Source organism: Triturus cristatus, chromosome 10 (assembly GCF_964204655.1).
Source record: "Triturus cristatus chromosome 10, aTriCri1.1, whole genome shotgun sequence".
Classification (NCBI taxonomy): domain Eukaryota; kingdom Metazoa; phylum Chordata; class Amphibia; order Caudata; family Salamandridae; genus Triturus; species Triturus cristatus.
This window is the reverse complement of record NC_140593.1, coordinates 854,759,096-854,780,351: the sequence shown is the minus strand read 5'-3', so window position 1 is coordinate 854,780,351 and position 21,256 is coordinate 854,759,096. Positions and strand designations below refer to the sequence as shown.

General features: G+C 47.3%; 23 non-coding genes across 23 annotated transcripts; all 23 read left to right on the top strand.

The window, feature by feature from the left end:
- The first annotated feature begins 464 nt into the window (after positions 1-464).
- On the top strand, positions 465-576 carry TRNAL-CAA (transfer RNA leucine (anticodon CAA)). The gene is made up of 2 exons: positions 465-502; positions 531-576. It is a non-coding gene; the product is annotated as a tRNA-Leu (tRNA).
- A 1,394-nt stretch (positions 577-1,970) lies between these two features.
- On the top strand, positions 1,971-2,043 carry TRNAV-UAC (transfer RNA valine (anticodon UAC)). The gene has a single exon. It is a non-coding gene; the product is annotated as a tRNA-Val (tRNA).
- Positions 2,044-2,484: 441 nt separating this feature from the next.
- On the top strand, positions 2,485-2,556 carry TRNAP-AGG (transfer RNA proline (anticodon AGG)). Its single transcript has one exon. It is a non-coding gene; the product is annotated as a tRNA-Pro (tRNA).
- Positions 2,557-2,942: 386 nt separating this feature from the next.
- On the top strand, positions 2,943-3,015 carry TRNAV-AAC (transfer RNA valine (anticodon AAC)). Its single transcript has one exon. It is a non-coding gene; the product is annotated as a tRNA-Val (tRNA).
- Positions 3,016-7,188: 4,173 nt separating this feature from the next.
- TRNAP-CGG (transfer RNA proline (anticodon CGG)) lies at positions 7,189-7,260 on the top strand. The gene has a single exon. It is a non-coding gene; the product is annotated as a tRNA-Pro (tRNA).
- Positions 7,261-7,645: 385 nt separating this feature from the next.
- Positions 7,646-7,718, top strand: TRNAV-UAC (transfer RNA valine (anticodon UAC)). Its single transcript has one exon. It is a non-coding gene; the product is annotated as a tRNA-Val (tRNA).
- A 441-nt stretch (positions 7,719-8,159) lies between these two features.
- TRNAP-AGG (transfer RNA proline (anticodon AGG)) lies at positions 8,160-8,231 on the top strand. Its single transcript has one exon. It is a non-coding gene; the product is annotated as a tRNA-Pro (tRNA).
- A 386-nt stretch (positions 8,232-8,617) lies between these two features.
- TRNAV-AAC (transfer RNA valine (anticodon AAC)) lies at positions 8,618-8,690 on the top strand. The gene has a single exon. It is a non-coding gene; the product is annotated as a tRNA-Val (tRNA).
- Positions 8,691-10,484: 1,794 nt separating this feature from the next.
- On the top strand, positions 10,485-10,557 carry TRNAV-UAC (transfer RNA valine (anticodon UAC)). The gene has a single exon. It is a non-coding gene; the product is annotated as a tRNA-Val (tRNA).
- Positions 10,558-10,998: 441 nt separating this feature from the next.
- TRNAP-AGG (transfer RNA proline (anticodon AGG)) lies at positions 10,999-11,070 on the top strand. The gene has a single exon. It is a non-coding gene; the product is annotated as a tRNA-Pro (tRNA).
- Positions 11,071-11,456: 386 nt separating this feature from the next.
- TRNAV-AAC (transfer RNA valine (anticodon AAC)) lies at positions 11,457-11,529 on the top strand. The gene has a single exon. It is a non-coding gene; the product is annotated as a tRNA-Val (tRNA).
- A 288-nt stretch (positions 11,530-11,817) lies between these two features.
- On the top strand, positions 11,818-11,929 carry TRNAL-CAA (transfer RNA leucine (anticodon CAA)). Its single transcript has 2 exons — positions 11,818-11,855; positions 11,884-11,929. It is a non-coding gene; the product is annotated as a tRNA-Leu (tRNA).
- A 937-nt stretch (positions 11,930-12,866) lies between these two features.
- On the top strand, positions 12,867-12,938 carry TRNAP-CGG (transfer RNA proline (anticodon CGG)). The gene has a single exon. It is a non-coding gene; the product is annotated as a tRNA-Pro (tRNA).
- Positions 12,939-13,323: 385 nt separating this feature from the next.
- Positions 13,324-13,396, top strand: TRNAV-UAC (transfer RNA valine (anticodon UAC)). Its single transcript has one exon. It is a non-coding gene; the product is annotated as a tRNA-Val (tRNA).
- Positions 13,397-13,837: 441 nt separating this feature from the next.
- Positions 13,838-13,909, top strand: TRNAP-AGG (transfer RNA proline (anticodon AGG)). Its single transcript has one exon. It is a non-coding gene; the product is annotated as a tRNA-Pro (tRNA).
- A 386-nt stretch (positions 13,910-14,295) lies between these two features.
- On the top strand, positions 14,296-14,368 carry TRNAV-AAC (transfer RNA valine (anticodon AAC)). The gene has a single exon. It is a non-coding gene; the product is annotated as a tRNA-Val (tRNA).
- Positions 14,369-15,705: 1,337 nt separating this feature from the next.
- On the top strand, positions 15,706-15,777 carry TRNAP-CGG (transfer RNA proline (anticodon CGG)). Its single transcript has one exon. It is a non-coding gene; the product is annotated as a tRNA-Pro (tRNA).
- A 385-nt stretch (positions 15,778-16,162) lies between these two features.
- Positions 16,163-16,235, top strand: TRNAV-UAC (transfer RNA valine (anticodon UAC)). Its single transcript has one exon. It is a non-coding gene; the product is annotated as a tRNA-Val (tRNA).
- Positions 16,236-16,676: 441 nt separating this feature from the next.
- On the top strand, positions 16,677-16,748 carry TRNAP-AGG (transfer RNA proline (anticodon AGG)). The gene has a single exon. It is a non-coding gene; the product is annotated as a tRNA-Pro (tRNA).
- Positions 16,749-17,134: 386 nt separating this feature from the next.
- On the top strand, positions 17,135-17,207 carry TRNAV-AAC (transfer RNA valine (anticodon AAC)). The gene has a single exon. It is a non-coding gene; the product is annotated as a tRNA-Val (tRNA).
- Positions 17,208-17,495: 288 nt separating this feature from the next.
- TRNAL-CAA (transfer RNA leucine (anticodon CAA)) lies at positions 17,496-17,607 on the top strand. Its single transcript has 2 exons — positions 17,496-17,533; positions 17,562-17,607. It is a non-coding gene; the product is annotated as a tRNA-Leu (tRNA).
- Positions 17,608-19,001: 1,394 nt separating this feature from the next.
- On the top strand, positions 19,002-19,074 carry TRNAV-UAC (transfer RNA valine (anticodon UAC)). The gene has a single exon. It is a non-coding gene; the product is annotated as a tRNA-Val (tRNA).
- A 441-nt stretch (positions 19,075-19,515) lies between these two features.
- Positions 19,516-19,587, top strand: TRNAP-AGG (transfer RNA proline (anticodon AGG)). Its single transcript has one exon. It is a non-coding gene; the product is annotated as a tRNA-Pro (tRNA).
- The last annotated feature ends 1,669 nt before the right edge of the window (positions 19,588-21,256 follow it).

Here is a 21,256-nt window from a genome sequence, read left to right as displayed (position 1 = left end):
TCACACTTGCTCCTCGCTTTCTGAGTGGCTGCTGATACAGCAGAATAGAAGTAGAGAGAATCCTTGAGAGGAACCTTGCTCTAACAGTAAAACACAACAAGCGAGTTTCTGTAGTGTAGTGGTCATCACGCTCGCCTAACACGCGAAAGGTCCCCGGTTCGAGACCGGGCAGAAACACTGTGCATGAGCTGCTTTTATGTGCACCCTCTAAAACCTTATTATCTCAATGCAAGCTTAAGAAGAGGCGGTCCTTGAACCCAGCGAGCCGTGGGAAACTTCCTTTACTTTTGCAAGACGAAACAAAGTAATCCGCATCCATCAGTGGTCGCTCTTGTGCCTAGCTTTTTTTTGTCATGCCATGTTGTATTGTGGGGTCTTTACACTTGTGACATTGCTGTGAACGTTGTAAGTGCAAACATTGGCAGGTGCAGTCAGAAGAGTCAGATCTGTGCACACCCAGGGCTGTCAGGATGGCCGAGTGGTCTAAGGCGCCAGACTCAAGAGAGCTTGATCTTCAGTGCAACTGAGACTTCTGGTCTCCTCATGGAGGCGTGGGTTCAAATCCCACTTCTGACAGGTTTCTTTTACACCCTTAAATCGTCCTGTTTTTTGCAGTGCATTCCCCACACACCACAATCTTTGCACGGACCTGTAACATATGACGAGAAATCCACCAACGATCAGGCTGGGCCCTCAATCACAATTCCATGTATTTCTGGAAGGTATACCTCAGGCACACCTTCCGTTAAATTTGCACTCCATCACACAAACTGCCGTGCTGGTTTCTCATTAAGCAGTTGATCCCATCTTTGTTGTGAGGCTCTCCTGCCACCTTTTGGGCGGAGAAGGCACTGTCCCTGCAACAACACAGGCAGACATGTTCAACAGGGCTTCCTGGTTATGTGGGAGGAGCAGATTGTCATTGGTCCCCCCTTGCGAATTTTAATTTACATAAGGAAGACAGAGAGGTAGCTGGGAGTAGGCAGTACACACGGACATTGAACTCTATCTTGTGATTTGCAGCCAATTCTAGATTGAGGCAGGAGGAAAGGAGGTGACTTGCCCAAAAATGGCCATCCTGGGAATTCAGCCACCCTGGGGCTCCCAGGTTAGTGTTTCAGTCCTGCGAGCCACTCATATAAATCTCGCCTGATCGAGCCTGATCGAGCGCTGAGTGAGCGTGTTTGAATCCAAGAATCAAATGCCTCTGTCTTAGGAGCAAGAATTGGCAGGCCCTCCCTTGCATCTGGGGTGGAAGTCTATGGGGCAAGTGTCCAGGACTTGCAGAGGAGCACAAGTGCCAGAAAGTGCCTGCAGTTCTCATCCGCGCCTTTTTTCTGCTCTCTGGCAGCTAGGATATCGACTGATCCCTTCCTTGCAAGAGTGAAAAAAACAACACCTTGAGAGAAAACATGACTTTGTGTGGTTCACATAGAGAGAGAGCAGCCAAATAGCCCTGCTTTGTTTCTGAAAGACGCATCAGAAATTGCTTAAAATGCTGACTGGGGAATCAGGCTCGTTGGTCTAGGGGTATGATTCGCGCTTCGGGTGCGAGAGGTCCCGGGTTCAAATCCCGGACGATCCCATGCTGTGGAATTCTTTTTAGGCTGCTTATTATATAGGGCCATTTCTTCTTTTCAATGCTATAAGACGCCGTGTATGGTGATAAAGTTCCTTTCCCTCTACGCTATTTCCCACTTTTGGCGTATAGAATTTCAGTGCCGGACTTCTTTGCAACTGCTTTTCTGGGGTGGACCATCAGTGTAGGAAAATTAAATGCAAAGTGTTTTTCTAGTGTGGTTTCAGGCATGGTTTTAAAATCGCCTTTTGGAATAAAAGTGGTCCTCGTTCCTTTCTTCCAAAGAAAGAGATCGGGTAAGGGGGGTCCAACTTTGAGCTTCATTGACATTGGCCCGTGGTCTGTGCATTCCAGCCCACTACATGCCAAGAAGATTCCTGCAAGCGTGTCTGTTTCTGTAGTGTAGTGGTTATCATGTTCGCTTTACACGCGAAAGGTCCCTGGTTCGAGACCGGGCAGAAACAGCAGCTTTCTGTTTTTCACACAGTTTGCATTTACTCTCTCAACTTATAGGAAAGCTGAGATAATGGAAGCTGTCTATCCCTCACCAGCGTGACGTACTGTGCTCCAGGGGCATCAGTGACAGCTCAAAAAGAGAAGTGACGATAGATTGCGCTATTCGTTTGCACGTCCTTGTGTACTGAAGGTTGGGCCTACTTCATGAAAGCAAGGCATGAGAGCAGAAATGGTTTTATTGACCTCACCGAGAGCATACACCTAGAACAAACAAAATGCCTGAAAGATAGAGGCATTTTCATTTCTTGTTCGATGACGGCCATGGTAAAGACAGCAACCATATTGCAGAAGAGAGCAGCATGTGCAGTTGCTTGCTTTGGGTGAAGCATTCACTAACTCGCTGCCAATAACCCCCGGAGCCGGTGCGAAAAGCGACTCTTGTGTGCCTCGGCTCGTTGGTCTAGGGGTATGATTCTCGCTTAGGGTGCGAGAGGTCCCGGGTTCAAATCCCGGACGAGCCCTTTTTCAGAGGTAAACATACGAATCCTACTCAAAACTCACAATGCCTGACTATTTCTCATTACACTCGCCGCATTGTTGCACGATATATTTTGAACCTCATAAGAAACATGGATCACCATGCTTTTTCTGCCTTCATGCTTAGTCTGTGTGTGTCCCAGGTGATGCTTTCCCAAGCTGTACTTGCTGGCATTTAGGCATCAGATATTTGTCTGTCGATGCCTGCATAAGTCAATTTTTAATATGTCTAATTGCAAGCATGTTGGCTGATATCTCTGCAGTTTTCACACTTGCTCCTCGCTTTCTGAGTGGCTGCTGATACAGCAGAATAGAAGTAGAGAGAATCCTTGAGAGGAACCTTGCTCTAACAGTAAAACACAGCAAGTGAGTTTCTGTAGTGTAGTGGTCATCACGTTCGCCTAACACGCGAAAGGTCCCCGGTTCGAGACCGGGCAGAAACACTGTGCATGAGCTGCTTTTATGTGCACCCTCTAAAACCTTATTATCTCAATGCAAGCTTAAGAAGAGGCGGTCCTTGAACCCAGCGAGCCGTGGGAAACTTCCTTTACTTTTGCAAGACGAAACAAAGTAATCTGCATCCATCAGTGGTCGCTCTTGTGCCTAGCTTTTTTTTGTCATGCCATGTTGTATTGTGGGGTCTTTACACTTGTGACATTGCTGTGAACGTTGTAAGTGCAAACATTGGCAGGTGCAGTCAGAAGAGTCAGATCTGTGCACACCCAGGGCTGTCAGGATGGCCGAGTGGTCTAAGGTGCCAGACTCAAGAGAGCTTGATCTTCAGTGCAACTGAGACTTCTGGTCTCCTCATGGAGGCGTGGTTTCAAATCCCACTTCTGACAGGTTTCTTTTACACCCTTAAATCGTCCTGTTTTTTGCAGTGCATTCCCCACACACCACAATCTTTGCACGGACCTGTAACATATGACGAGAAATCCACCAACGATCAGGCTGGGCCCTCAATCACAATTCCATGTATTCCTGGAAGGGACACCTCAGGTACACCTTCTGTTAAATTTGCACTCCATCACACAAACTGCCGTGCTGGTTTCTCACTAAGCAGTTGATCCCATCTTTGTTGTGAGGCTCTCCTGCCACCTTTTGGGTGGAGAAGGCACTGTCCCTGCAACAACACAGGCAGACATGTTCAACAGGGCTTCCTGGTTATGTGGGAGGAGCAGATTTTCATTGGTCCCCCCTTGCGAATTTTAATTTACATAAGGAAGACAGAGAGGTAGCTGGGAGTAGGCAGTACACACGGACATTGAACTCTATCTTGTGATTTGCAGCCAATTCTAGATTGAGGCAGGAGGAAAGGAGGTGACTTGCCCAAAAATGGCCATCCTGGGAATTCAGCCACCCTGGGGCTCCCAGGTTAGTGTTTCAGTCCTGCGAGCCACTCATATAAATCTCGCCTGATCGAGCCTGATCGAGCGCTGAGTGAGCGTGTTTGAATCCAAGAATCAAATGCCTCTGTCTTAGGAGCAAGAATTGGCAGGCCCTCCCTTGCATCTGGGGTGGAAGTCTATGGGGCAAGTGTCCAGGACTTGCAGAGGAGTACAAGTGCCAGAAAGTGCCTGCAGTTCTCATCAGCGCCTTTTTTCTGCTCTCTGGCAGCTAGGATATCGACTGATCCCTTCCTTGCAAGAGTGAAAAAAACAACACCTTGAGAGAAAACATGACTTTGTGTGGTTCACATAGAGAGAGAGCAGCCAAATAGCCCTGCTTTGTTTCTGAAAGACGCATCAGAAATTGCTTAAAATGCCGACTGGGGAATCAGGCTCGTTGGTCTCGGGGTATGATTCGCGCTTCGGGTGCGAGAGGTCCCGGGTTCAAATCCCGGACGAGCCCATGCTGTGGAATTATTTTTAGGCTGCTTATTATATAGGGCCATTTCTTCTTTTCAATGCTATAAGACGCCGTGTATGGTGATAAAGTTCCTTTCCCTCTACGCTATTTCCCACTTTTGGCGTATAGAATTTCAGTGCCGGACTTCTTTGCAACTGCTTTTCTGGAGTGGACCATCAGTGTAGGAAAATTAAATGCAAAGTGTTTTCTAGTGTGGTTTCAGGTATGGTTTTAAAATCGCCTTTTGGAATAAAAGTGGTCCTCGTTCCTTTCTTCCAAAGAAAGAGATCGGGTAAGGAGGGTCCAACTTTGAGCTTCATGGACATTGGCCCTTGGTCTGTGCATTCCAGCCCACTACATGCCAAGAAGATTCCTGCAAGCATGTCTGTTTCTGTAGTGTAGTGGTTATCACGTTCGCTTTACACGCGAAAGGTCCCTGGTTCAAGACAGGGCAGAAACAGCAGCTTTCTGTTTTTCACACAGTTTGCATTTACTCTCTCAACTTATAGGAAAGCTGAGATAATGGAAGCTGTCTAACCCTCACCAGCGTGATGTACTGTGCTCCAGGGGCATCAGTGACAGCTCAAAAAGAGAAGTGACGATAGTTTGCGCTATTCGTTTGCACGTCCTTGTGTACTGAAGGTTGGGCCTACTTCATGAAAGCAAGGCATGAGAGCAGAAATGGTTTTATTGACCTCACCGAGAGCATACACCTAGAACAAACAAAATGTCTGAAGGATAGAGGCATTTTCATTTCTTGTTCGATGACGGCCATGGAAAAGACAGCAACCATATTGCAGAAGAGAGCAGCATGTGCAGTTGCTTGCTTTGGGTGAAGCATTCACTAACTCACTGCCAATAACCCCCGGAGCCGGTGCGAAAAGCAACTCTTGTGTGCCTCGGCTCGTTGGTCTAGGGGTATGATTCTCGCTTAGGGTGCGAGAGGTCCCGGGTTCAAATCCCGGACAAGCTTTTTTCAGAGGTAAACATACGAATCCTACTCAAAACTCACAATGCCTGACTATTTCTCATTACACTCGCCGCATTGTTGCACAAAATATTTTGAACCTCATAAGAAACATGGATCACCATGCTTTTTCTGCCTTCATGCTTAGTCTGTGTGTGTCCCAGGTGATGCTTTCCCAAGCTGTACTTGCTGGCATTTAGGCATCAGATATTTGTCTGTCGATGCCTGCATAAGTCAATTTTTAATACGTCTAATTGCAAGCATGTTGGCAGATATCTCTGCAGTTTTCTCACTTGCTCCTCGCTTTCTGAGTGGCTGCTGATACAGCAGAATAGAAGTAGAGAGAATCCTTGAGAGGAACCTTGCTCTAACAGTAAAACACAGCAAGAGAGTTTCTGTAGTGTAGTGGTCATCACGTTCGCCTAACACGCGAAAAGTCCCCGGTTCAAGACCGGGCAGAAACACTGTGCATGAGCTGCTTTTATGTGCACCCTCTAAAACCTTATTATCTCAATGCAAGCTTAAGAAGAGGCGGTCCTTGAACCCAGCGAGCCGTGGGAAACTTCCTTTACTTTTGCAAGACGAAACAAAGTAATCTGCATCCATCAGTGGTCGCTCTTGTGCCTAGCTTTTTTTTTGTCATGCCATGTTGTATTGTGGGGTCTTTACACTTGTGACATTGCTGTGAACATTGTAAGTGCAAACATTGGCAGCTGCAGTCAGAAGAGTCAGATCTGTGCACACCCAGGGATGTCAGGATGGCCGAGTGGTCTAAGGCGCCAGACTCAAGAGAGCTTGATCTTCAGTGCAACTGAGACTTCTGGTCTCCTCATGGATGCGTGGGTTCAAATCCCACTTCTGACAGGTTTCTTTTACACCCTTAAATCGTCCTGTTTTTTGCAGTGCATTCCCCACACACCACAATCTTTGCACGGACCTGTAACATATGACGAGAAATCCACCAACGATCAGGCTGGGCCCTCAATCACAATTCCATGTATTTCTGGAAGGGATACCTCAGGCACACCTTCCGTTAAATTTGCACTCCATCACACAAACTGCCGTGCTGGTTTCTCATTAAGCAGTTGATCCCATCTTTGTTGTGAGGCTCTCCTGCCACCTTTTGGGCGGAGAAGGCACTGTCCCTGCAACAACACAGGCAGACATGTTCAACAGGGCTTCCTGGTTATGTGGGAGGAGCAGATTGTCATTGGTCCCCCCTTGCGAATTTTAATTTACATAAGGAAGACAGAGAGGTAGCTGGGAGTAGGCAGTACACACGGACATTGAACTCTATCTTGTGATTTGCAGCCAATTCTAGATTGAGGCAGGAGGAAAGGAGGTGACTTGCCCAAAAATGGCCATCCTGGGAATTCAGCCACCCTGGGGCTCCCAGGTTAGTGTTTCAGTCCTGCGAGCCACTCATATAAATCTCGCCTGATCGAGCCTGATCGAGCGCTGAGTGAGCGTGTTTGAATCCAAGAATCAAATGCCTCTGTCTTAGGAGCAAGAATTGGCAGGCCCTCCCTTGCATCTGGGGTGGAAGTCTATGGGGCAAGTGTCCAGGACTTGCAGAGGAGTACAAGTGCCAGAAAGTGCCTGCAGTTCTCATCCGCGCCTTTTTTCTGCTCTCTGGCAGCTAGGATATCGACTGATCCCTTCCTTGCAAGAGTGAAAAAAACAACACCTTGAGAGAAAACATGACTTTGTGTGGTTCACATAGAGAGAGAGCAGCCAAATAGCCCTGCTTTGTTTCTGAAAGACGCATCAGAAATTGCTTAAAATGCCGACTGGGGAATCAGGCTCGTTGGTCTAGGGGTATGATTCTCGCTTCGGGTGCGAGAGGTCCCGGGTTCAAATCCCGGACGAGCCCATGCTGTGGAATTATTTTTAGGCTGCTTATTATATAGGGCCATTTCTTCTTTTCAATGCTATAAGACGCCGTGTATGGTGAGAAAGTTCCTTTCCCTCTATGCTATTTCCCACTTTTGGCGTATAGAATTTCAGTGCCGGACTTCTTTGCAACTGCTTTTCTGGGGTGGACCATCAGTGTAGGAAAATTAAATGCAAAGTGTTTTTCTAGTGTGGTTTCAGGTATGGTTTTAAAATCGCCTTTTGGAATAAAAGTGGTCCTCGTTCCTTTCTTCCAAAGAAAGAGATCGGGTAAGGAGGGTCCAACTTTGAGCTTCATGGACATTGGCCCTTGGTCTGTGCATTCCAGCCCACTACATGCCAAGAAGATTCCTGCAAGCGTGTCTGTTTCTGTAGTGTAGTGGTTATCACGTTCGCTTTACACGCGAAAGGTCCCTGGTTCGAGACCGGGCAGAAACAGCAGCTTTCTGTTTTTCACACAGTTTGCATTTACTCTCTCAACTTATAGGAAAGCTGAGATAATGGAAGCTGTCTATCCCTCACCAGCGTGACGTACTGTGCTCCAGGGGCATCAGTGACAGCTCAAAAAGAGAAGTGACGATAGTTTGCGCTATTCGTTTGCACGTCCTTGTGTACTGAAGGTTGGGCCTACTTCATGAAAGCAAGGCATGAGAGCAGAAATGGTTTTATTGACCTCACCGAGAGCATACACCTAGAACAAACAAAATGTCTGAAGGATAGAGGCATTTTCATTTCTTGTTCGATGACGGCCATGGAAAAGACAGCAACCATATTGCAGAAGAGAGCAACATGTGCAGTTGCTTGCTTTGGGTGAAGCATTCACTAACTCGCTGCCAATAACCCCCGGAGCCGGTGCGAAAGGCGACTCTTGTGTGCCTCGGCTCGTTGGTCTAGGGGTATGATTCTCGCTTAGGGTGCGAGAGGTCCCGGGTTCAAATCCCGGACGAGCCCTTTTTCAGAGGTAAACATACGAATCCTACTCAAAACTCACAATGCCTGACTATTTCTCATTACACTCGCCGCATTGTTGCACAAAATATTTTGAACCTCATAAGAAACATGGATCACCATGCTTTTTCTGCCTTCATGCTTAGTCTGTGTGTGTCCCAGGTGATGCTTTCCCAAGCTGTACTTGCTGGCATTTAGGCATCAGATATTTGTCTGTCGATGCCTGCATAAGTCAATTTTTAATACGTCTAATTGCAAGCATGTTGGCTGATATCTCTGCAGTTTTCACACTTGCTCCTCGCTTTCTGAGTGGCTGCTGATACAGCAGAATAGAAGTAGAGAGAATCCTTGAGAGGAACCTTGCTCTAACAGTAAAACCCAACAAGTGAGTTTCTGTAGTGTAGTGGTCATCACGTTCGCCTAACACGCGAAAGGTCCCCGGTTCGAGACCGGGCAGAAACACTGTGCATGAGCTGCTTTTATGTGCACCCTCTAAAACCTTATTATCTCAATGCAAGCTTAAGAAGAGGCGGTCCTTGAACCCAGCGAGCTGTGGGAATCTTCCTTTACTTTTGCAAGACGAAACAAAGTAATCCGCATCCATCAGTGGTCGCTCTTGTGCCTAGCTATTTTTTTGTCATGCCATGTTGTATTGTGGGGTCTTTACACTTGTGACATTGCTGTGAACGTTGTAAGTGCAAACATTGGCAGGTGCAGTCAGAAGAGTCAGATCTGTGCACACCCAGGGCTGTCAGGATGGCTGAGTGGTCTAAGGCGCCAGACTCAAAAGAGCTTGATCTTCAGTGCAACTGAGACTTCTGGTTTCCTCATGGAGGCGTGGGTTCAAATCCCACTTCTGACAGGTTTCTTTTACACCCTTAAATCGTCCTGTTTTTTGCAGTGCATTCCCCACACACCACAATCTTTGCACGGACCTGTAACATATGACGAGAAATCCACCAACGATCAGGCTGGGCCCTCAATCACAATTCCATGTATTCCTGGAAGGGACACCTCAGGCACACCTTCTGTTAAATTTGCACTCCATCACACAAACTGCCGTGCTGGTTTCTCATTAAGCAGTTGATCCCATCTTTGTTGTGAGGCTCTCCTGCCACCTTTTGGGCGGAGAAGGCACTGTCCCTGCAACAACACAGGCAGACATGTTCAACAGGGCTTCCTGGTTATGTGGGAGGAGCAGATTGTCATTGGTCCCCCCTTGCGAATTTTAATTTACATAAGGAAGACAGAGAGGTAGCTGGGAGTAGGCAGTACACACGGACATTGAACTCTATATTGTGATTTGCAGCCAATTCTAGATTGAGGCAGGAGGAAAGGAGGTGACTTGCCCAAAAATGGCCATCCTGGGAATTCAGCCACCCTGGGGCTCCCAGGTTAGTGTTTCAGTCCTGCGAGCCACTCATATAAATCTCGCCTGATCGAGCCTGATCGAGCGCTGAGTGAGCGTGTTTGAATCCAAGAATCAAATGCCTCTGTCTTAGGAGCAAGAATTGGCAGGCCCTCCCTTGCATCTGGGGTGGAAGTCTATGGGGCAAGTGTCCAGGACTTGCAGAGGAGTACAAGTGCCAGAAAGTGCCTTCAGTTCTCTTCAGCGCCTTTTTTCTGCTCTCTGGCAGCTAGGATATCGACTGATCCCTTCCTTGCAAGAGTGAAAAAAACAACACCTTGAGAGAAAACATGACTTTGTGTGGTTCACATAGAGAGAGAGCAGCCAAATAGCCCTGCTTTGTTTCTGAAAGACGCATCAGAAATTGCTTAAAATGCCGACTGGGGAATCAGGCTCGTTGGTCTAGGGGTATGATTCTCGCTTCGGGTGCCAGAGGTCCCGGGTTCAAATCCCGGACGAGCCCATGCTGTGGAATTATTTTTAGGCTGCTTATTATATAGGGCCATTTCTTCTTTTCAATGCTATAAGACGCAGTGTATGGTGAGAAAGTTCCTTTCCCTCTATGCTATTTCCCACTTTTGGCGTATAGAATTTCAGTGCCGGACTTCTTTGCAACTGCTTTTCTGGGGTGGACCATCAGTGTAGGAAAATTAAATGCAAAGTGTTTTTCTAGTGTGGTTTCAGGTATGGTTTTAAAATCGCCTTTTGGAATAAAAGTGGTCCTCGTTCCTTTCTTCCAAAGAAAGAGATCGGGTAAGGAGGGTCCAACTTTGAGCTTCATGGACATTGGCCCTTGGTCTGTGCATTACAGCCCACTACATGCCAAGAAGATTCCTGCAAGCATGTCTGTTTCTGTAGTGTAGTGGTTATCACGTTCGCTTTACACGCGAAAGGTCCCTGGTTCGAGACCGGGCAGAAACAGCAGCTTTCTGTTTTTCACACAGTTTGCATTTACTCTCTCAACTTATAGGAAAGCTGAGATAATGGAAGCTGTCTATCCCTCACCAGCGTGACGTACTGTGCTCCAGGGGCATCAGTGACAGCTCAAAAAGAGAAGTGACGATAGTTTGCGCTATTCGTTTGCACGTCCTTGTGTACTGAAGGTTGGGCCTACTTCATGAAAGCAAGGCATGAGAGCAGAAATGGTTTTATTGACCTCACCGAGAGCATACACCTAGAACAAACAAAATGTCTGAAGGATAGAGGCATTTTCATTTCTTGTTCGATGACGGCCATGGAAAAGACAGCAACCATATTGCAGAAGAGAGCAACATGTGCAGTTGCTTGCTTTGGGTGAAGCATTCACTAACTCGCTGCCAATAACCCCCGGAGCCGGTGCGAAAGGCGACTCTTGTGTGCCTCGGCTCGTTGGTCTAGGGGTATGATTCTCGCTTAGGGTGTGAGAGGTCCCGGGTTCAAATCCCGGACGAGCCCTTTTTCAGAGGTAAACATACGAATCCTACTCAAAACTCACAATGCCTGACTATTTCTCATTACACTCGCCGCATTGTTGCACAAAATATTTTGAACCTCATAAGAAACATGGATCACCATGCTTTTTCTGCCTTCATGCTTAGTCTGTGTGTGTCCCAGGTGATGCTTTCCCAAGCTGTACTTGCTGGCATTTAGGCATCAGATATTTGTCTGTCGATGCCTGCATAAGTCAATTTTTAATACGTCTAATTGCAAGCATGTTGGCTGATATCTCTGCAGTTTTCACACTTGCTCCTCGCTTTCTGAGTGGCTGCTGATACAGCAGAATAGAAGTAGAGAGAATCCTTGAGAGGAACCTTGCTCTAACAGTAAAACACAACAAGTGAGTTTCTGTAGTGTAGTGGTCATCACGTTCGCCTAACACGCGAAAGGTCCCCGGTTCGAGACCGGGCAGAAACACTGTGCATGAGCTGCTTTTATGTGCACCCTCTAAAACCTTATTATCTCAATGCAAGCTTAAGAAGAGGCGGTCCTTGAACCCAGCGAGCCGTGGGAAACTTCCTTTACTTTTGCAAGACGAAACAAAGTAATCCGCATCCATCAGTGGTCGCTCTTGTGCCTAGCTTTTTTTTTGTCATGCCATGTTGTATTGTGGGGTCTTTACACTTGTGACATTGCTGTGAACGTTGTAAGTGCAAACATTGGCAGGTGCAGTCAGAAGAGTCAGATCTGTGCACACCCAGGGCTGTCAGGATGGCCGAGTGGTCTAAGGCGCCAGACTCAAGAGAGCTTGATCTTCAGTGCAACTGAGACTTCTGGTCTCCTCATGGAGGCGTGGGTTCAAATCCCACTTCTGACAGGTTTCTTTTACACCCTTAAATCGTCCTGTTTTTTGCAGTGCATTCCCCACACACCACAATCTTTGCACGGACCTGTAACATATGACGAGAAATCCACCAACGATCAGGCTGGGCCCTCAATCACAATTCCATGTATTTCTGGAAGGGATACCTCAGGCACACCTTCCGTTAAATTTGCACTCCATCACACAAACTGCCGTGCTGGTTTCTCATTAAGCAGTTGATCCCATCTTTGTTGTGAGGCTCTCCTGCCACCTTTTGGGCGGAGAAGGCACTGTCCCTGCAACAACACAGGCAGACATGTTCAACAGGGCTTCCTGGTTCTGTGGGAGGAGCAGATTGTCATTGGTCCCCCCTTGCGAATTTTAATTTACATAAGGAAGACAGAGAGGTAGCTGGGAGTAGGCAGTACACACGGACATTGAACTCTATCTTGTGATTTGCAGCCAATTCTAGATTGAGGCAGGAGGAAAGGAGGTGACTTGCCCAAAAATGGCCATCCTGGGAATTCAGCCACCCTGGGACTCCCAGGTTAGTGTTTCAGTCCTGCGAGCCACTCATATAAATCTCGCCTGATCGAGCCTGATCGAGCGCTGAGTGAGCGTGTTTGAATCCAAGAATCAAATGCCTCTGTCTTAGGAGCAAGAATTGGCAGGCCCTCCCTTGCATCTGGGGTGGAAGTCTATGGGGCAAGTGTCCAGGACTTGCAGAGGAGTACAAGTGCCAGAAAGTGCCTGCAGTTCTCATCCGCGCCTTTTTTCTGCTCTCTGGCAGCTAGGATATCGACTGATCCCTTCCTTGCAAGAGTGAAAAAAACAACACCTTGAGAGAAAACATGACTTTGTGTGGTTCACATAGAGAGAGAGCAGCCAAATAGCCCTGCTTTGTTTCTGAAAGACGCATCAGAAATTGCTTAAAATGCCGACTGGGGAATCAGGCTCGTTGGTCTAGGGGTATGATTCTCGCTTCGGGTGCGAGAGGTCCCGGGTTCAAATCCCGGACGAGCCCATGCTGTGGAATTATTTTTAGGCTGCTTATTATATAGGGCCATTTCTTCTTTTCAATGCTATAAGACGCCGTGTATGGTGAGAAAGTTCCTTTCCCTCTATGCTATTTCCCACTTTTGGCGTATAGAATTTCAGTGCCGGACTTCTTTGCAACTGCTTTTCTGGGGTGGACCATCAGTGTAGGAAAATTAAATGCAAAGTGTTTTTCTAGTGTGGTTTCAGGTATGGTTTTAAAATCGCCTTTTGGAATAAAAGTGGTCCTCGTTCCTTTCTTCCAAAGAAAGAGATCGGGTAAGGAGGGTCCAACTTTGAGCTTCATGGACATTGGCCCTTGGTCTGTGCATTCCAGCCCACTACATGCCAAGAAGATTCCTGCAAGCGTGTCTGTTTCTGTAGTGTAGTGGTTATCACGTTCGCTTTACACGCGAAAGGTCCCTGGTTCGAGACCGGGCAGAAACAGCAGCTTTCTGTTTTTCACACAGTTTGCATTTACTCTCTCAACTTATAGGAAAGCTGAGATAATGGAAGCTGTCTATCCCTCACCAGCGTGACGTACTGTGCTCCAGGGGCATCAGTGACAGCTCAAAAAGAGAAGTGACGATAGTTTGCGCTATTCGTTTGCACGTCCTTGTGTACTGAAGGTTGGGCCTACTTCATGAAAGCAAGGCATGAGAGCAGAAATGGTTTTATTGACCTCACCGAGAGCATACACCTAGAACAAACAAAATGTCTGAAGGATAGAGGCATTTTCATTTCTTGTTCGATGACGGCCATGGAAAAGACAGCAACCATATTGCAGAAGAGAGCAACATGTGCAGTTGCTTGCTTTGGGTGAAGCATTCACTAACTCGCTGCCAATAACCCCCGGAGCCGGTGCGAAAGGCGACTCTTGTGTGCCTCGGCTCGTTGGTCTAGGGGTATGATTCTCGCTTAGGGTGCGAGAGGTCCCGGGTTCAAATCCCGGACGAGCCCTTTTTCAGAGGTAAACATACGAATCCTACTCAAAACTCACAATGCCTGACTATTTCTCATTACACTCGCCGCATTGTTGCACAAAATATTTTGAACCTCATAAGAAACATGGATCACCATGCTTTTTCTGCCTTCATGCTTAGTCTGTGTGTGTCCCAGGTGATGCTTTCCCAAGCTGTACTTGCTGGCATTTAGGCATCAGATATTTGTCTGTCGATGCCTGCATAAGTCAATTTTTAATACGTCTAATTGCAAGCATGTTGGCTGATATCTCTGCAGTTTTCACACTTGCTCCTCGCTTTCTGAGTGGCTGCTGATACAGCAGAATAGAAGTAGAGAGAATCCTTGAGAGGAACCTTGCTCTAACAGTAAAACCCAACAAGTGAGTTTCTGTAGTGTAGTGGTCATCACGTTCGCCTAACACGCGAAAGGTCCCCGGTTCGAGACCGGGCAGAAACACTGTGCATGAGCTGCTTTTATGTGCACCCTCTAAAACCTTATTATCTCAATGCAAGCTTAAGAAGAGGCGGTCCTTGAACCCAGCGAGCTGTGGGAATCTTCCTTTACTTTTGCAAGACGAAACAAAGTAATCCGCATCCATCAGTGGTCGCTCTTGTGCCTAGCTATTTTTTTGTCATGCCATGTTGTATTGTGGGGTCTTTACACTTGTGACATTGCTGTGAACGTTGTAAGTGCAAACATTGGCAGGTGCAGTCAGAAGAGTCAGATCTGTGCACACCCAGGGCTGTCAGGATGGCTGAGTGGTCTAAGGCGCCAGACTCAAAAGAGCTTGATCTTCAGTGCAACTGAGACTTCTGGTTTCCTCATGGAGGCGTGGGTTCAAATCCCACTTCTGACAGGTTTCTTTTACACCCTTAAATCGTCCTGTTTTTTGCAGTGCATTCCCCACACACCACAATCTTTGCACGGACCTGTAACATATGACGAGAAATCCACCAACGATCAGGCTGGGCCCTCAATCACAATTCCATGTATTCCTGGAAGGGACACCTCAGGCACACCTTCTGTTAAATTTGCACTCCATCACACAAACTGCCGTGCTGGTTTCTCATTAAGCAGTTGATCCCATCTTTGTTGTGAGGCTCTCCTGCCACCTTTTGGGCGGAGAAGGCACTGTCCCTGCAACAACACAGGCAGACATGTTCAACAGGGCTTCCTGGTTATGTGGGAGGAGCAGATTGTCATTGGTCCCCCCTTGCGAATTTTAATTTACATAAGGAAGACAGAGAGGTAGCTGGGAGTAGGCAGTACACACGGACATTGAACTCTATATTGTGATTTGCAGCCAATTCTAGATTGAGGCAGGAGGAAAGGAGGTGACTTGCCCAAAAATGGCCATCCTGGGAATTCAGCCACCCTGGGGCTCCCAGGTTAGTGTTTCAGTCCTGCGAGCCACTCATATAAATCTCGCCTGATCGAGCCTGATCGAGCGCTGAGTGAGCGTGTTTGAATCCAAGAATCAAATGCCTCTGTCTTAGGAGCAAGAATTGGCAGGCCCTCCCTTGCATCTGGGGTGGAAGTCTATGGGGCAAGTGTCCAGGACTTGCAGAGGAGTACAAGTGCCAGAAAGTGCCTTCAGTTCTCTTCAGCGCCTTTTTTCTGCTCTCTGGCAGCTAGGATATCGACTGATCCCTTCCTTGCAAGAGTGAAAAAAACAACACCTTGAGAGAAAACATGACTTTGTGTGGTTCACATAGAGAGAGAGCAGCCAAATAGCCCTGCTTTGTTTCTGAAAGACGCATCAGAAATTGCTTAAAATGCCGACTGGGGAATCAGGCTCGTTGGTCTAGGGGTATGATTCTCGCTTCGGGTGCGAGAGGTCCCGGGTTCAAATCCCGGACGAGCCCATGCTGTGGAATTATTTTTAGGCTGCTTATTATATAGGGCCATTTCTTCTTTTCAATGCTATAAGACGCAGTGTATGGTGAGAAAGTTCCTTTCCCTCTATGCTATTTCCCACTTTTGGCGTATAGAATTTCAGTGCCGGACTTCTTTGCAACTGCTTTTCTGGGGTGGACCATCAGTGTAGGAAAATTAAATGCAAAGTGTTTTTCTAGTGTGGTTTCAGGTATGGTTTTAAAATCGCCTTTTGGAATAAAAGTGGTCCTCGTTCCTTTCTTCCAAAGAAAGAGATCGGGTAAGGAGGGTCCAACTTTGAGCTTCATGGACATTGGCCCTTGGTCTGTGCATTACAGCCCACTACATGCCAAGAAGATTCCTGCAAGCATGTCTGTTTCTGTAGTGTAGTGGTTATCACGTTCGCTTTACACGCGAAAGGTCCCTGGTTCGAGACCGGGCAGAAACAGCAGCTTTCTGTTTTTCACACAGTTTGCATTTACTCTCTCAACTTATAGGAAAGCTGAGATAATGGAAGCTGTCTATCCCTCACCAGCGTGACGTACTGTGCTCCAGGGGCATCAGTGACAGCTCAAAAAGAGAAGTGACGATAGTTTGCGCTATTCGTTTGCACGTCCTTGTGTACTGAAGGTTGGGCCTACTTCATGAAAGCAAGGCATGAGAGCAGAAATGGTTTTATTGACCTCACCGAGAGCATACACCTAGAACAAACAAAATGTCTGAAGGATAGAGGCATTTTCATTTCTTGTTCGATGACGGCCATGGAAAAGACAGCAACCATATTGCAGAAGAGAGCAACATGTGCAGTTGCTTGCTTTGGGTGAAGCATTCACTAACTCGCTGCCAATAACCCCCGGAGCCGGTGCGAAAGGCGACTCTTGTGTGCCTCGGCTCGTTGGTCTAGGGGTATGATTCTCGCTTAGGGTGTGAGAGGTCCCGGGTTCAAATCCCGGACGAGCCCTTTTTCAGAGGTAAACATACGAATCCTACTCAAAACTCACAATGCCTGACTATTTCTCATTACACTCGCCGCATTGTTGCACAAAATATTTTGAACCTCATAAGAAACATGGATCACCATGCTTTTTCTGCCTTCATGCTTAGTCTGTGTGTGTCCCAGGTGATGCTTTCCCAAGCTGTACTTGCTGGCATTTAGGCATCAGATATTTGTCTGTCGATGCCTGCATAAGTCAATTTTTAATACGTCTAATTGCAAGCATGTTGGCTGATATCTCTGCAGTTTTCACACTTGCTCCTCGCTTTCTGAGTGGCTGCTGATACAGCAGAATAGAAGTAGAGAGAATCCTTGAGAGGAACCTTGCTCTAACAGTAAAACACAACAAGTGAGTTTCTGTAGTGTAGTGGTCATCACGTTCGCCTAACACGCGAAAGGTCCCCGGTTCGAGACCGGGCAGAAACACTGTGCATGAGCTGCTTTTATGTGCACCCTCTAAAACCTTATTATCTCAATGCAAGCTTAAGAAGAGGCGGTCCTTGAACCCAGCGAGCCGTGGGAAACTTCCTTTACTTTTGCAAGACGAAACAAAGTAATCCGCATCCATCAGTGGTCGCTCTTGTGCCTAGCTTTTTTTTTGTCATGCCATGTTGTATTGTGGGGTCTTTACACTTGTGACATTGCTGTGAACGTTGTAAGTGCAAACATTGGCAGGTGCAGTCAGAAGAGTCAGATCTGTGCACACCCAGGGCTGTCAGGATGGCCGAGTGGTCTAAGGCGCCAGACTCAAGAGAGCTTGATCTTCAGTGCAACTGAGACTTCTGGTCTCCTCATGGAGGCGTGGGTTCAAATCCCACTTCTGACAGGTTTCTTTTACACCCTTAAATCGTCCTGTTTTTTGCAGTGCATTCCCCACACACCACAATCTTTGCACGGACCTGTAACATATGACGAGAAATCCACCAACGATCAGGCTGGGCCCTCAATCACAATTCCATGTATTTCTGGAAGGGATACCTCAGGCACACCTTCCGTTAAATTTGCACTCCATCACACAAACTGCCGTGCTGGTTTCTCATTAAGCAGTTGATCCCATCTTTGTTGTGAGGCTCTCCTGCCACCTTTTGGGCGGAGAAGGCACTGTCCCTGCAACAACACAGGCAGACATGTTCAACAGGGCTTCCTGGTTCTGTGGGAGGAGCAGATTGTCATTGGTCCCCCCTTGCGAATTTTAATTTACATAAGGAAGACAGAGAGGTAGCTGGGAGTAGGCAGTACACACGGACATTGAACTCTATCTTGTGATTTGCAGCCAATTCTAGATTGAGGCAGGAGGAAAGGAGGTGACTTGCCCAAAAATGGCCATCCTGGGAATTCAGCCACCCTGGGACTCCCAGGTTAGTGTTTCAGTCCTGCGAGCCACTCATATAAATCTCGCCTGATCGAGCCTGATCGAGCGCTGAGTGAGCGTGTTTGAATCCAAGAATCAAATGCCTCTGTCTTAGGAGCAAGAATTGGCAGGCCCTCCCTTGCATCTGGGGTGGAAGTCTATGGGGCAAGTGTCCAGGACTTGCAGAGGAGTACAAGTGCCAGAAAGTGCCTGCAGTTCTCATCAGCGCCTTTTTTCTGCTCTCTGGCAGCTAGGATATCGACTGATCCCTTCCTTGCAAGAGTGAAAAAAACAACACCTTGAGAGAAAACATGACTTTGTGTGGTTCACATAGAGAGAGAGCAGCCAAATAGCCCTGCTTTGTTTCTGAAAGACGCATCAGAAATTGCTTAAAATGCCGACTGGGGAATCAGGCTCGTTGGTCTAGGGGTATGATTCGCGCTTCGGGTGCGAGAGGTCCCGGGTTCAAATCCCGGACGAACCCATGCTGTGGAATTATTTTTAGGCTGCTTATTATATAGGGCTATTTCTTCTTTTCAATGCTATAAGACGCCGTGTATGGTGAGAAAGTTCCTTTCCCTCTATGCTATTTCCCACTTTTGGCGTATAGAATTTCAGTGCCGGACTTCTTTGCAACTGCTTTTCTGGGGTGGACCATCAGTGTAGGAAAATTAAATGCAAAGTGTTTTTCTAGTGTGGTTTCAGGTATGGTTTTAAAATCGCCTTTTGGAATAAAAGTGGTCCTCGTTCCTTTCTTCCAAAGAAAGAGATCGGGTAAGGAGGGTCCAACTTTGAGCTTCATGGACATTGGCCCTTGGTCTGTGCATTCTAGCCCACTACATGCCAAGAAGATTCCTGCAAGCGTGTCTGTTTCTGTAGTGTAGTGGTTATCACGTTCGCTTTACACGCGAAAGGTCCCTGGTTCGAGACCGGGCAGAAACAGCAGCTTTCTGTTTTTCACACAGTTTGCATTTACTCTCTCAACTTATAGGAAAGCTGAGATAATGGAAGCTGTCTATCCCTCACCAGCGTGACGTACTGTGCTCCAGGGGCATCAGTGACAGCTCAAAAAGAGAAGTGACGATAGTTTGCGCTATTCGTTTGCACGTCCTTGTGTACTGAAGGTTGGGCCTACTTCATGAAAGCAAGGCATGAGAGCAGAAATGGTTTTATTGACCTCACCGAGAGCATACACCTAGAACAAACAAAATGTCTGAAGGATAGAGGCATTTTCATTTCTTGTTCGATGACGGCCATGGAAAAGACAGCAACCATATTGCAGAAGAGAGCAGCATGTGCAGTTGCTTGCTTTGGGTGAAGCATTCACTAACTCGCTGCCAATAACCCCCGGAGCCGGTGCGAAAGGCGACTCTTGTGTGCCTCGGCTCGTTGGTCTAGGGGTATGATTCTCGCTTAGGGTGCGAGAGGTCCCGGGTTCAAATCCCGGACGAGCCCTTTTTCAGAGGTAAACATACGAATCCTACTCAAAACTCACAATGCCTGACTATTTCTCATTACACTCGCCGCATTGTTGCACAAAATATTTTGAACCTCATAAGAAACATGGATCACCATGCTTTTTCTGCCTTCATGCTTAGTCTGTGTGTGTCCCAGGTGATGCTTTCCCAAGCTGTACTTGCTGGCATTTAGGCATCAGATATTTGTCTGTCGATGCCTGCATAAGTCAATTTTTAATACGTCTAATTGCAAGCATGTTGGCTGATATCTCTGCAGTTTTCACACTTGCTCCTCGCTTTCTGAGTGGCTGCTGATACAGCAGAATAGAAGTAGAGAGAATCCTTGAGAGGAACCTTGCTCTAACAGTAAAACCCAACAAGTGAGTTTCTGTAGTGTAGTGGTCATCACGTTCGCCTAACACTCGAAAGGTCTCGGTTCCAGACCGGGCAGAAACACTGTGCATGAGCTGCTTTTATGTGCACCCTCTAAAACCTTATTATCTCAATGCAAGCTTAAGAAGAGGCAGTCCTTGAACCCAGCGAGCCGTGGGAAACTTCCTTTACTTTTGCAAGACGAAACAAAGTAATCCGCATCCATCAGTGGTCGCTCTTGTGCCTAGCTATTTTTTTGTCATGCCATGTTGTATTGTGGGGTCTTTACACTTGTGACATTGCTGTGAACGTTGTAAGTGCAAACATTGGCAGGTGCAGTCAGAAGAGTCAGATCTGTGCACTCCCAGAGCTGTCAGGATGGCCGAGTGGTCTAAGGCGCCAGACTCAAGAGAGCTTGATCTTCAGTGCAACTGAGACTTCTGGTTTCCTCATGGAGGCGTGGGTTCAAATCCCACTTCTGACAGGTTTCTTTTACACCCTTAAATCGTCCTGTTTTTTGCAGTGCATTCCCCACACACCACAATCTTTGCACGGACCTGTAACATATGACGAGAAATCCACCAACGATCAGGCTGGGCCCTCAATCACAATTCCATGTATTTCTGGAAGGGATACCTCAGGCACACCTTCCGTTAAATTTGCACTCCATCACACAAACTGCCGTGCTGGTTTCTCATTAAGCAGTTGATCCCATCTTTGTTGTGAGGCTCTCCTGCCACCTTTTGGGCGGAGAAGGCACTGTCCCTGCAACAACACAGGCAGACATGTTCAACAGGGCTTCCTGGTTATGTGGGAGGAGCAGATTGTCATTGGTCCCCACTTGCGAATTTTAATTTACATAAGGAAGACAGAGAGGTAGCTGGGAGTAGGCAGTACACACGGACATTGAACTCTATCTTGTGATTTGCAGCCAATTCTAGATTGAGGCAGGAGGAAAGGAGGTGACTTGCCCAAAAATGGCCATCCTGGGAATTCAGCCACCCTGGGGCTCCCAGGTTAGTGTTTCAGTCCGGCGAGCCACTCATATAAATCTCGCCTGATCGAGCGCTGAGTGAGCGTGTTTGAATCCAAGAATCAAATGCCTCTGTCTTAGGAGCAAGAATTGGCAGGCCCTCCCTTGCATCTGGGGTGGAAGTCTATGGGGCAAGTGTCCAGGACTTGCAGAGGAGTACAAGTGCCAGAAAGTGCCTGCAGTTCTCATCAGCGCCTTTTTTCTGCTCTCTGGCAGCTAGGATATCGACTGATCCCTTCCTTGCAAGAGTGAAAAAAACAAC